This window comes from Pinus tabuliformis, chromosome 8 (genome assembly GCF_031772625.1).
Source record: "Pinus tabuliformis cultivar Carrire ecotype Pingquan chromosome 8, CPIR1, whole genome shotgun sequence".
NCBI classification, from domain to species: Eukaryota; Viridiplantae; Streptophyta; class Pinopsida; order Pinales; family Pinaceae; genus Pinus; species Pinus tabuliformis.
The window spans coordinates 126156656-126171487 of NC_142294.1; positions in this window are offsets into that span (position 1 = coordinate 126156656).

The following is a 14832-nucleotide window of genomic DNA, read 5'->3' on the forward strand; positions in this document are numbered from 1 at the left end:
GATTTGTGGCATGCGCGTCATGAGCTCAAACTTATTTATTCGACACTTCAGAGCTCATTCATTCACATCGATCTTGGAGTTCTGACATTCCATAGTACATCCAGGACTCTTCAACACATCTGGCTCAGCTATTCATGAGTAAGTGGTGTTGGGCATGGAATCCCCCCCACAACATGGTTTTGGGCTCAAAGCCCAAGTTTTGAGTAATATTGTTGTAAAAAGTCCACGAATTGTGGGCGCGAAGTGCGAATTGTATGTTAGAGTCATAGGGTTGTCTACCCTAACTTTTGAATGTAGTGTCGGCCTACCCATGGTCCACAGCCCATGGGATTGTATAAGTAAAGTGAGGCTCTAATTTGTAAAGTAGGTAGAATGGAGAAAGTAGAAAAACCGAATGGAGTCTAGAAGATAGCGAGCATAGAGTAAAGGTCTAAGTGCTTTGGGTTGTAGTAGTAGGAAGAGGCTCTGCAGCTGAGTGCACAGAGGCCTAGTAGAGTCCGCAGCTGAGTGCATGGACCCCTGCAGCTAAGTGCGCAGGGTAGAGTCGGGTCTGTAACCAGGGGAAGAGATAATAAAGAGAAGTTTGATTCCAAATCTTGTGTATTTGTTTTGAGTTATTATATGGTTGATATCTTTTGCAATTGTACTATTTATTTATCGCACGCACTTGTATGAATGATTAACACTGTTAAGTATAACTAAACACAGACAAATAAGCTAAGTGATCAACTAATATCGAGTTAATAGTAAGGGATTGGGTAATAACGCGAATTGATCCCCGAGTAGGGTTGCACGAAGGCAGCATCACAAGCTACGAGGTATTGATAGGTGCGCATAGCAACGTCCATGTAGGGTCAAACTGCGGACCACCGAAAATCATCAAAAATCTCTAGGATGCGGAAACCTGGTTCTAGCACCCTCCCATACTACTTCAGGTGAGACCTCAGTCTATGCTCCATGGGCTGTTGCTGAAAGGGCCAGTAGTACCAGGATTTGTTTGGCTAAATCACCTCTGAACTTGGGTCAGGCCCCTACAAGCCAACAAGTGGTCTCAAATTGTTTTTTTCAACATTTATGTCGCTTTTGGTGTTTTCGCTTGTGTGAGTGTTGTTTTCTTGATTTCTTTGAGCTCTTGAGAGTTTACATGCATACTAGCTCGTACTAGTACCGTTTTATTTTTTGTTTCTATCTCACTGTTGTCGCATGCATGAAACAGTTTTGCATGAATGGTCGTCGATTCGTCGACTTACTTCACCCACATGTATGTTGTTCTATTTTCTAAATCTTTCATTCAATGTTTGTATGCATGATCAATCACTTCTGCTTTCACTTAGCATCACCATGCATTCACTTTCATATTTTCTTTTAGTTGCCCATCTGCGAATTTGGCCAACCTTGGCCCAGACTCTACCTCACCAAGACAACATTGCACAAACTAGAGAAGGAAGGCTTTGTCCTCCTCTCCAAAAGTGCGCATTTTTTCCCAAGAGCTGTCCTCCAGGACTACTTTGCGCATTTCAGAGGGATAGTGACTGCTGACCCAGAAAATTGCACAATGCAGTCAATGAGCCTGCAATCATTGCCAGTTGGAATTGCACAATCCCAGCAGTTAAGAGTCAACCTAGATTGTGCATTGTGAAAATCCAGCAACCAGCCTTGCCTCCTATACAACCCAAACTACCTTTTGCGTAGTTCTGGCAACCAGTCACCCAGCCACCCAGACGAAACTGTGCAATCTTTGCATATCATTCCCCAGGTATGTGTCATGTCATTCCCTGCATTTGATTTAGTTTTCGCTGACAGATTTCTTGCCATGCATGTTGCTTTGTCTCCAGATATTTCAGGTGTTCAACTACCTCTTAGCAGTATAGGATCAATGGCCTCCATGAGAGCAGGATCAAATGACATCGACGGAAGTGCAACTGGAGCAACAGTTGAACAGATGTTTGCATGTCTACCAATCTATGAAGATACCAAGTTGTTTCTAGACAAGGACATCAAGCTGAAATGGAAAGAGTTCAATGAAGCATTTGCAGGCACTTTTAGGGAAGACCTCGAAGACCACCAGGTGTATGTGAATATTCACAAGTCTAGCTTGTACCAGATTTCATGCAGACAACCTGTGTTCCCATGCACGGACATGATACACTAGATCGTCTCGCACACTAATCCTGAGACAATGAATTTGAGTTGTGTTAGCGGGATGACAATTGCAACCTTCTAGGCATAGGATTATGATGAGATGTATCAGATGTCGGAGCCCGTGAATATCATGGAGACTCCCTTCAGCTTACCCAGCAGCAGTGCCAACTCCAAAGACATTCTTAAGAACTAGGTAAAGGAGTCGGCTAGATTCAGGATGACACCTAACCAAATCTACAAGACGAAGATACTGCGTAAGGTGTATCAATACTTGGTCATATTTGCATGTCGACTGTATGGCCAGGAAAGCACAGAAACCTTCCCACAGAGTTGGGTGATCGCGCTGGACCAATTGGCCAGAGAGGGAAAACCACGTAAATGGTTTGGCATGTTGGCTCATCAGCTGAAGGAACATGTAACGAAGGCTCGACAGTCACCTGGAGGTATGCAAGAAAATATCTACATGTTCGCCTACATATTAGATGCAATCTGTGCCCGACAGGAGTTCCTGGGCTTGGAGTGGGCAAGGTCGCTGATGGAGACTACTGTGAACACATATTGTAAGTTTTTGTATGAATGCAGCTTCAAAGGAGTTATCACACGACTGTCCGATCATTTTGTCACCCCAGTTTAAAAGATGATATTCGAATAGGATCCACCCTGCATGTCGATGGCAGCAACGGAGGCACTGATAGACATTGTTGATTGGTATGCCTCAGCGCCCAGCACCCTCATACAAACGTTCAACACGGAGAAGCCTCTACATGTTCTACTGAAATTTTCCTTGGACATACTTGTCATGTAAGAAGTATCATATCACATCTCAGCAAGAAGAAGAGGCACCTTGGCCCGCTCTTTCGTTGTGGATTGGGTTACATGAGATCTGAAGTTTCAGGCAAGCAGATGTCGAAGCAAAACAGATGAAGAAGTATCCATTCGACCTCCGAAGTTACAATCCGTATGACCCACATTGTATTGTGAAAGATCATTGCATGAGAGTAAAGTTCAACTGGATCCATAGGGCATTTCATTAGGCCAAGGAGGACCCATGGAGATATTTCTACAGTTTTTCCTGACCTAATGAATAGGTTGGCTTCACGGTGGAGTGGTTAGTGAAGCAACATGAAGCAACATCCCAGAGAGCACCAGCACTAGTAGCAGTAACAACAGAGGCAAGCATACCAGTGGGCGACAAGGACAAGAGGAATATTTTCAATCACATGGAGGAAGATAAAAGCTGCAATTTCCGAGCAGTTCTAGTGGTAGAGAAAGAAGCTATGGCTATAGAGGCAAAGAGGAAACAATACGACAAGCGAATCGCGCAAAGGCAGAGGGAGAAGAGAAGAATGAAGGAAACAAAGAAGGAGTTGCATGAGCTGAAGGAGAAATTTCGGAAGGAAAAAGAGCTGTGCAAACATGAGAGGGAAGTGCAACAACAATAGGTACAGCAAGGGGCGCAACATGCGCAAATAGATGAAACAACGCCCGTATAGGTAGTGGATTCATCAGAACAACTGGCATTAGGTAGACAGGGTGAACAATCGTAGGAGCAGGACTTTGCTCATGAGATAGAGCAAGCACTTCAACAATTGGATATGGATATGGAGCAACAGGAATTGGAACAGGACATCGACCTCATGCCTCACCACCAAGAGATCGAATTACCCGCTTCACTGCATCCAAAAGATTAGCAAGTCTCAAGTGACCAAGGAGGCACCAAGATCCTTGGAGATCGGCCGGAAGGAGAGATGGACAACATCTCATTCGACGAGTCTCAACATAGAGTTGTGCAATCTCATAGAGTGTTGACTCCGAATGATCATACATCTCCTGCACAATTTGAGGAACAAGTGATCATGCCTGATGTGCGCAAACATCCAACAGCCTTGGCCAATGCTACCATAGTGTATGTTGAAGCCACTAGCTCAAGTGTTCACTTTCTGATAGTTGAGAATGAGTGAATGGGTAAGGAACTACATATGACCAAGAAAGGAGGATAGTTGGTGACAACATCCGCCCGAGCTGAACTGAAGAAGGCAATACTAGATGAAGTATTGTCCCTTGACACAGTTATGCGAGCGTTGTACTCCAAGTTTGGCACTGTGCATAAGGCAGTCATCCATCTTAACGGATGGCAGCAGCGATGTGCTAGGAGATCATGTATCTTAGAGAACTTGCATGCTGTTGTTGATTACATGCAAACATGGATGATAAGATACAAGGGAGGCCTGCTTCACTTTCCTAAGATGATGAAGGCCAATGCACTCAAGCTGAAGGCACATATCTGGAGTCAGATCCGGAACTATGAAGAGCTCTTGCATCTCATCACTAGTATACAGGCTTCCCATGCACATGTATTCAAGAGTATGGATGTTGTTGTGCGCACACATGCGATCCCATCAATTGGGACTCTCACCCAGGAGAAGACAAAGGCACAGGTCCGATTAGAGATTGACTCATAATTCGACGAGTTGATGCGCATTGCCACTAGCCCAGACTTGCCCATCAGTGTAGACATCATGCACAAGTATGTTGTTGGTCCAGCCATATTGAAGACAATGATGCACATGCTTACAGACGAGTTGGACAGGGGAGCTCGAGCAGTGTACTTGGATGCTATGGAGGCAAGAGTCAGGTTCCAGAAAGATGTCACCTTTGAGCACACGGACACCATCACGAACTACCGATCTTGGCATCAGTATGTTACTGTTGATCAACACGAGGATGTCGAGGAGTTGGACTTCCATGGTTGTCTAAGTCATAGTGATGTCTAGCATGGCTTTCTCAAGCCAATTTGTCTCAGATGGGTACATGTGCATTGTAATGTAATGTCTTGTCAAGTGTCGATAGTTGGATGTAACATTCATAAAGTAGATGAAGAGTCATGAAGGTAGATGAACTGTCACAAAGGGGAATGTCAAGGGTCACCCCACGCTTTGCTATAAATAGTCCCTCATAACTCATTGTCAGCCAAGCTTCCAATAAGACTATCTTGGAGAGAGCTTGGACAATATTGTAACAAGCCTTAGCTTCTCCACTGCGCAGAGCTAGTACATCTCTTTGGAGGAGCCGGCAGTTGTGGCTGTAACATTCCGTTGTCAGAACTAGTGGTTGGACATGGATGTATTGTATGACTTGAACTTACACTTCTTAATATAACAAGAGCCAACACGTTTCATGCATATGTTGTATTGTCTTATATGCTATTTGGTTTACTCTAAATGATATATGTATATGTTTATTTACGCATGCATGTATAGATATTTGTGTATGTATGTATGAATCTTTCTGAAATGTGTTGTTGGTTTAACCATCACTTTGGATTTCTAGCTAACTTACCTTCCATGTTGTGATGCATCTTTGCTCATGTGTTCCCTTCCTAACTGCGTGCTATCACAGGTTTCCATGGGGCACACTCACTTCAACCCCGGTGTGTTAGAACCTCTCATGCACCTTCCTTGGCTCACTGTAGCTGTCACACCCTTGGTACCAACAGAGTTATCTTACTTGCCTCTGTGTGAAATCGTGGTCAAGGCATTACCATATGACCCGCTATTGGGACTCCTACACCAAACAGTCTGAGGTTTAATTGGGACTTCTTGCTGGGGAGATCCTTTGACATGTTGGCAGGTCTAGCACCGTCAACACAATGATTTACTCCCTGGTATACTATATCATGACCTTAACCTTTCTTTCAGAGGTCTAGTGTTTAACCTACTACTCTCATTAACTCTGATCTCTCAATAAAAAAATTCTAATTTTATTCCCAAAGGTTTAGCGTTGAAACCTTTAACATTGATGCTCTATAATAGAGCTTTGATTTTTATAGGTCCAAGTGTTGAAAATTTTGGCTTTGATACCACTTTGTAACATTCCCTACCATCCCCCTGGGCTCACCAAGGCCCATGAAATGTGTTACTTATATTTTACCTCACCTCCATAGTCCTTTCATGAAAACGAGGTCACAAAATTCTTCCTTTTTACAACTTCTTTAAAGCTCGAACCAATGCCATCATTGTGCCAAGGTCATTGAGACTTTCTAATGATATAAATTTTACCCTATTTTGACTTGCATATCAAGAGTTATAGGCATTATAAGTTTGGTCCATTAAACTTAGTCATCTTATCAGAGTCCACCACGTGGCACCCACATGGTACGCCACGTAGTGCCCATGCAGTCACTCTAACACTCTTGGAAAAGTCCACATGGAAGGGCAAAATTGCATGCATGTTTTAGTATAGTCAGGGTCGGTCCCCATTGCCACAAGTGGTGAACAATCTTACCACGTACCAACTACCGACCCCCTGACCTAGTCGACTCCTGAGTCACCTCAACCTTGATTAGCTCGGATCTGAAATTTTCCCAAGAATTGTTTTCAAAACAACTTGGTCAGCTACCAATTTGGTCAAATCCTGACTCAAGCATGGCTCCATTTTCGCGAAGTTATTACCCTTAAAATTTTGTGAAATTCTTTCAGGCCACGCAGAACTGCATTTTCACCTTTGATTAGTAGTTACAGGACTTTGCCTCAACCTTTATAAGTTCATGGATAAAAAATACAAGATCATGCAAACTCTATCTATCCTATATTAGACATGAATACTTTATTCTTCCGCACTTAACGTCAACTTCACTTGTTAAGCGCACAATGAATATTTATTCCCTAGACTTCACTGAAATATCATAACAATTTGAGGTCATTGAATTTAATCATTAAAATACACAAAAATCATACAAATTAATGTGAACCTACGAATGTAAACCAAAAGGTGATATGGAAGCTTAGCCAATTCCTAATTTACTTATACGTAGTTATACAACTGTTGAGGCCTCAACCACCCCCATTAATTTCTTCAAAATTATGGGGCCCTCCTTGTAAATTTTGGGTTGAATTTAAATTTTCTTATTTTCTGTTTTTGATTGTTTCAATACATTCATTTTGTTGTCAAATTTCCAATAGTCCAAATTTCTTATCATTTCGTCACACGTTTGAAAGATATCACTCGTCAAAGTTTAATCATTTTTACCACCTAGACATTAAAATATGCGCTTTACATTTTGTTTTATAAATTATCTAAATTTAAATAATGAAAACATTTAAATTTAACCAATTTAGTTAATTTAAATATTTATTTAATTTTAGTTAATTAAGTTAATTAAATAATTTAATTTAATTAATTAGTTTAATTTTTAATTTAAATCATTTGTAAATATAATTTGTAATTAAAATTAAGCATTTTTGTTAATTTAGTTTATGTAAATATATTTTTAATTAATTTTATTTTATTATTTAATTAATTGTAAATATTTATTAAATACTTTATTTTAATTGATTAATATTTAAAATATAATAATATAAAAAAATAAAAAAAATAAAAAAAATAAAAACATTTTTTTAATAATATAAGAAAAGGGGTAGTCTAACTTAGAGACAAAATAGACATTTTCAACGAAATTGGAAAAACAATTTCAAAAAAAAATGTGATTTTTTATTGTTTAAAATGCATTTTTGAATACATAAATAAATTCAACACCGTGAAAAACCTCTAAAACACTTGAATACCACAAATTAAACAATCTAAGTTCAAATTTTTAAAAATATTTATCATATTTTATTTAAAAATAACAAAAAAATATCGTAAAAAAATATTATTTTATCTATAAATTAAACTACACCTAAAAAATTATTTAACCACCACAATCAAGAGTCAAAAGTTGACGTCACCCAAAAATTTCTTTTGGAACCCAACGAATCTCGCTCGGGATGAACCCATGTTGTGACATGGACTCCCACATAAAGGGGGTTGCGCATTTCATAAAAGAGAGGAACGAGAATATTATAGATTGAATGTTAGGTGGAGAGGGGGTCCTACTCCCCACCCACGTGGGCCCCCTCATCCACTTGCCTCTCTTCCCATTAACCTCAACCTCAAAGTACTTACACCTTCCAGAATAAATAAAGCACTTGACCCACATAACCCGCCTGCCCCTTTTTTAATTTAATTATATATTACGTTTTTATTTTTTTTTAATTTTATTTATTAAAACCAAAAAACATTAAAAAGGAGTGCACCCAAATTTTTTTATTTCATAGACTGTAAACAATTTTGGAACCCCGAATTTGAGAAGCAATATTGAGTTATATTGTACTAAATTAGGCAAATGAGGGCTTGTTGGTAAGTTATTTTAGTGGAGTAGAATATGATAGTGGTTATTTGACCAAATATGATTATTTATTGCCTCAAACAATCAGCAAAAGTCAAGGTTGTGAATTTTCAACTAAAATATATTTTCTGAGTTTGTTTCCTAGGAATTTCATTTAACTGGAGTTTCTTATTATTACCCATTCATTTCAAATAACTTATTCTCCATAGAGATGTCTACAAGAAGTAATAGAAATCATGGATATTATTTTAATTAATTTATTAAATTAAATTTTTAATTTGAATTTTGTTTTGACAGTTTTGCATTTTGGGTTTTGTGTGCAAATTTAATTGGCTTTTAATTATGTTTCTAAATTATTTTTGCAAGGCTTGTTGGAGAAGATTAGCCTCATTAGTCTTTGATGAATAGAATTGGAGGAATAAAAGAAAAAGAAAGGATTTTCTAGCCAAAGAGATATGATCTCAAAACTTCATTTAATCATCTTTTAATAGTTCTCATTTTTGGGATTTTATTTGCAAAATATAAATAAGAGCTTGGAGAAGGAAAGAGGTTTCGAAATTATGAAAAGGAGAAGACCTTTACAGTGCAATAGGAGTTAGATCATTGGTGGAAATTGAATATTTTGGGCCAGATCCTAGGAGATGTATTACAACTCCAAAAGTTTCATGCTATGATGCTTTTTTTATATTTTATGTACTCAAAAATCTTTTGTCAAACCCGTAACTTTTTTACATTATTGTCAGGACTAAAGGTTGACTGACAACCTTCATTTTAATTCAATTTTGATTCGATTCTTGATCCAGATAAATATTTTATATTTATCTTTTCACTATTGTAAGTTCCATTTAATTATATGCTTATTTAAATAATTGGAAAGTTGTCTTTTCATTATGTATCTAATTGATATCAAGTTGAACAATGAACTTGAATATATATGCATGTCATCACTAGTAACTATTTAACTATTTGATGACACATTTATCTTCGTTTTAATCATGACCGTAATATGAAAACTATTTCCTTAATACAATTATACTACTAATTTTGAATTCATTTTATTCGAATTTAAATGTATGTACAACAGAGATATGATAACTATTTATCAGATAGGTATATGTGCAATTTTATTTAAATAAGTAGGAGGTCTTGGAACTATTTCCGTAGCCTGTTAACTTCATTTTATTCTGAATTAAAGATAGTCCATATTTCATTATCTTTCTCGTGATTGATAGGATATATATACACTTACCAATCAATATAGATTTAGATATATTTTTGTTGTCTGGATCTTAGAATAGTTAGCATTTGCATTGAGGTAGTTTTAAGGATTTATTTCTTGCAAGTGCACTGCAGGAAGGTAAGTTTGAAATATCACAAGTCAATAGGGGGAGTGGGGTAACTAGACCTATTTGAACCAGTTAGAATCACCACCCTAATCAGATAAGGTCCTAATTGGGGCATTGACTGGTTTATCTCCCCAATGTTCATTGTGGTCATTTTTTTCCATTAACATTTGGGTTCTAAAAGGAGAGCCATTGAAATGCATTTGGAGTATTGTATTTTAATTTTTTTATGTATTTGTAATGGCTCCTTCTAAACTTGTTGTTTGGAGTTGCATCTCCGGATGTGCATCTTCAAGCACTCTAATGAAAATTGTAAGACTCTTATCAAATAAAGTTTGATGGTAAGAGAAATATTTCTACAAGTGAACATGGTTTTTAATTTATTCAAAAAATTTCTTTTTTTTATTTCTCTTGTATTGACGAAGGTGTTCTATGTGGAATTTTTACTCTAAGTTTCACAGGAAAAGCCAAAATATGGTGTGAATATCAACCAATTGTTTGTATTCATAGTTGGGATGAATGTATGCTAATTTTAGGTATGTTCTATGCTTAGAGCAATTTATTCCAATTTTCACAGTTAGCTCCATATCTTTTCCAGATTAGCAATCACATTAGCATTAAAGTAAACTGTAGATAGAACATAAACATAAATCGCAGAAGACAAGCCAAGACAAGAGGACACAAGCTGTGGCACTAGCCAGGGACAAACCCCAATGTGGGGAAACCCTTGATCAATTCTTCTTATGTGTTCTTCAACAGTTCAGCAGAGAGAGAGAGAGAGAGAGATAGTACGTTTACAATAGAAGTCAACACTTTGAATTATCTAGATAAGAGCATAGATAATCTCTAAGAAGATGATACATGAGATCAGTTAAAGACATGCTGCTTCAACTATTCTCCAAGGTGACTCCTTCACCTATCATTGTGCTGCATTTTGTCATCATGCTACACCTCACTGCGCTGCACCATGCTGCACCCATCATCACTATGCTGCATCTCATCACGCTTCATTAATCATGACTGTACCCATCACTATACTGCATTATGTGCCATTACTGCACCATGTTGCCATCCTAACCTATGTGTTGGTTGCACCTTGCTTGCTTGTTGTCCCTTGCTTGCTTGTTGTCCTTAGCATGCTTGTTGTTGCATGCTAGTTGTCCCTTGCATGCTAGTTGTAACATTGCATGCTTGGTGTATTTGTTGCTAAGTACCATACAACTGTCCCAATGTTAGTTAGTTGTCCCTTGCATGTTGCTCTCCTTCAGAGACAGATGCTCCGGCTGTTTCGGCAGTTCCTGACAGTTCTGACAGTTTCGGTTGTTCCCGGTAGTTCCGGAAGTTCCGGTTGTTCCCAACAGTCCCGGCAGTTCTGACTTTTCCGGCAGTTCCAGATTTTTGGCAGTTCTAGCATTTTCAACTTTTCCAGCTTTTCTGGCTTTTCTAGTAGTTCCAGATTTTCCGACATTTCCGGCAGTTCCATATTTCTAGCAGTTCCAGCTTTTTCGACTTTTCTGGCAATTCTGGCATTTTTGGCATTTTCAGATATTCTGGCTTTTCCGGCTTTTCCAGATTTTCCAGTAGTTTCGGCTTTTCCAGCAGTTCCGGCTTTTTCAGCAGTTCCGGTTTTTCCGGCAGTTCCAGCTTTTCCGATAATTCCGGCTTTTCCGGCAGTTCCGACTTTTCTGGCAGTTCCGACTTTTCCGGTTTTTTTTTTGCTTTTCCGACAATTCTGGCTTTCTGCCCTCTAGATCAGGGCAACGTTATTCCTTAGGATCTCTCCTCCTACTAAAACCCAAAGTCAAGTAGAGAGAGGAAGAGATCCGAAGTGTGTTGAAATGACTTGAAGGCCACCTCTATTTATACTAAAACACTGGGCACATGTGGGGTTTATTTGATTATTGGTCGACCTTGACGAATTGTCTTATAACGCAAATAAATTCATAACTCCATGAATACTTATTGTAATCGGATGATCTTTAGATCAATCCTACACCTCTCAATGAGAGGGATCCAAGAAAAATATCAGCTGCCATAAATAAGATGACCCACATGGATTTTGGCACTAGTGGCCAATTTTAACAATGTATAACAAAGTTATTTCACACATTTGAAGATTATGACTACAAACAAATATTTAACAAACTTGAACATTTACAAATATTTCAAAATGAAGCTATAGAGATTTTACAATTAGATTCAAATTAATTTATCTAAAATTTAAATCTAAAGATAAACCTTCAAATATCGAGTTAATTGAATGGTTTCAATACATAGTTTCACTTCCTTGTAGTCCAAGTAATCTCAATGAAACAAAAGATATCACCTTTTTAGCACATTTACTGCTATTGAAGAGCCACTTATTATTAATAACATGGTCCATCATTTTCAAGCAGAAAATGCAGAAATTGCTAATGAGAGAACTCACGAAAACATAATCACATCAAATAGAACTAGTATTGATCCTTATGGTGCTTTATATCATGTTTCTATTAATAAACTATCTCCTCAAAATCAAATTAAATATATTTTTCTAACAAAGAAGAAGATCAACAAGCAACAATTCAAATTGAAAACATTAACAATGTGTATTCTAAAACAAATATTTCTCAGTTTACCCAAGTTGTAAATAATGTTTAGCCAATAAATTTGAAGTAAACATTTATTCTAAGGAAAGTGTAGCTAACCAATTACATTACTTTCTTGAAATATTTCCAAATAATAGCAAATATGATTTGTACGCTAAAGAAACTCATGAAGAAATAGAGCTAAAAACTCAAGAATCAATTTATCATTCTAATGGCCATTATGCAGGCACATAAACTTTTGGATTTGTATGTTTAAACATTCATTTTTTTGTTTAGATAATTCATTTTTTTCTTTATCCTAATCCTTTTTACAAATTCAAATCCATTGGATAATGTTTCAGCAGTCCCTCTTCACACAAATGTTGTTTTAGAAAACATGGTAGATGCCATAAATTTAATAAATGATGAATTCTTTGTCAATTTCGATCAAGATAATGAATCATTAATTGATCGCATCTCTAACAACTTTAAAAATTATCGTGCTTATTTATGAGCCCCAGAAATGGGTAAATATATGGGCTCATTTAGCCTCCTAATTCGACTTAATCCACTATTCTCATTAGTTTATTGCATGTTTTTTATTATATTTATGCTAATAGAGTGAATTGGGTTAGTCATTATGCCAAAAAGTCTAAGGTGTGCTTTATGCAGATTTTTGATCAATTTTGAGACAAAATCAAAGGTTTTAATGAGCACTTGGCAGCCAAATTCGTGGAAGAACAAGGGAGAGGATTTGTAGGAAGGTGTCCCCTTCATTCATGAGCCCTTACCTCGAATTCTCCACTAGCAGCTCAGAGTTCAAGGGCCACCACATCGATGATCACAAGGGCAACCGAGCAGCGCTAGTAAAGTTGATGTTAATTACAAGTTTTGGCAGCCGAATTCCTAAAGTTTAGGAGGACTGTTGGGGTCCTCAATTTGTATAAATAAGAAGGCTTAGGGCCTTAGTTCAATTAGTCAGATTTTAGTCAGATGTTAGTTAGATTTTAGTCAGTAGGTTAGCTCTGCATTTCAGCGCATTTTCGAGCTTTTTCTTGTAGACAGTTTTTGGGATGTAACTATTATTTCTTGATCAATAAAGATGAATCCAGCTTTGCACCAGCTCTGATCTTTCTTAGGAGGTTGTAGCTCTTGGGGTTGGGCCCAACCCAAGTGCTAGTACCTCCTTTGTGTACTTTTATGTGTCTTTGTTGCATTCATAGAATAATTTCTGTTATTTAGGTTAAAATCTTGCTTTGTTACTTAGGTTGTTTTTGATGATTAAGATAGTTTTTCATGCTTCAGGTTGATTTGACAGTTTGGTAACAGAAAAGATCTGCAAAAAGGCCATCAAGCAGTCCTTGATCTCATCTCTCCCTCCTTGGGACCATGAGCTGAGACCAAGGCATACTTGCTGCCACAAAAACACTGTTTTTGCCTTTCCATGCAATTGCTAGTGTTAGATTTTTAGTTGGAAAAGTTGATACCAGTTGTACTTACATGTTTAGATCTGTTCTTGCTTAGTTTCCATAGTTATCTTGCATGATTTTTTGTCTATAAACTTCTGCTCATCATGTTTCTGGTTTTTAGGTCAGATTAGGTCAAAATAGATAGATCTCTAGTTTTTCTAGTCTTTGTTCGATCAGTTTTGGAAAATAGTGTGTAGAGCACCTGTAATACATCCCTGCCTATCCTTCCTCCATCATACAACCTGCTCCAACCCCTAATCTAAGATTCCTTCCCTTCATTTTCCACACTTTTCCAATTTGCCCTAATTTCTACATTCTTGTGCAGCATTGCTCTCTCCATACTTGAACAAATCCAACCACCTTCATCACTCCTTAGCCTCATTTACCAGGTCATAGACCCCTTAACATCCTTATCCATCCTTCATTTCCACTTTTCCACCATTTTTCCACTCAGCCCTCTAAAATCCTCTTTCGGCTCTTCCTGTAGAACATCTTGTAGAACATCCTGTAGAACTCGTGCAAACTTCCTGTAGAAGTTCACGTGAGTGGCTTTTCGAGATCTGATCATTGTGAAACTCTCTAAAAGGGTGTCAAGGACCCCTTAGGCCCTCTTCTCACCTTCTGAACCTCCTGCAAGCAACCACTCCATTTCCTTTTGCCAATCAACCTCTGCACAGTCAAAAATAGTTAAAGCACATGCATAATAATTCTGAAAGATTACTCAAAAATACAAAAAGATGCTTTTTCCATATTTTCCTTCAGAAGTAGCCTAGTCACATGAATTTTACCTTTCCAAGAGTCAATGGCATCCATTTCCATCGCTTTCATCTCTTTTCTTGCACCAGTAGGGTTAGTTGGTAAAACTAGGGTTTGCTAGGGTTTGCGTTTTTTTTTAGCTTTCAGCTTCTTTCTGCAAGTAGACTAGCCTCCTTTGAGTTAGCTTTCATCCATCATAGTTAAAAGCTTCTTCTAAGAGCTCACAGAAGTTGGCTTAAACTCCTAGCAGACTTGTTCCAACTGATCAAGTGACAACCTGCAGTAAGAGCTAGTACGTGTGCATATAGCACTATCGCTTCCAAGTTTGTTACGAACTACCGGGTTGATAAAAGTAAATAAGGGAGTCCCAGGAGTTGCAGCATCATTGC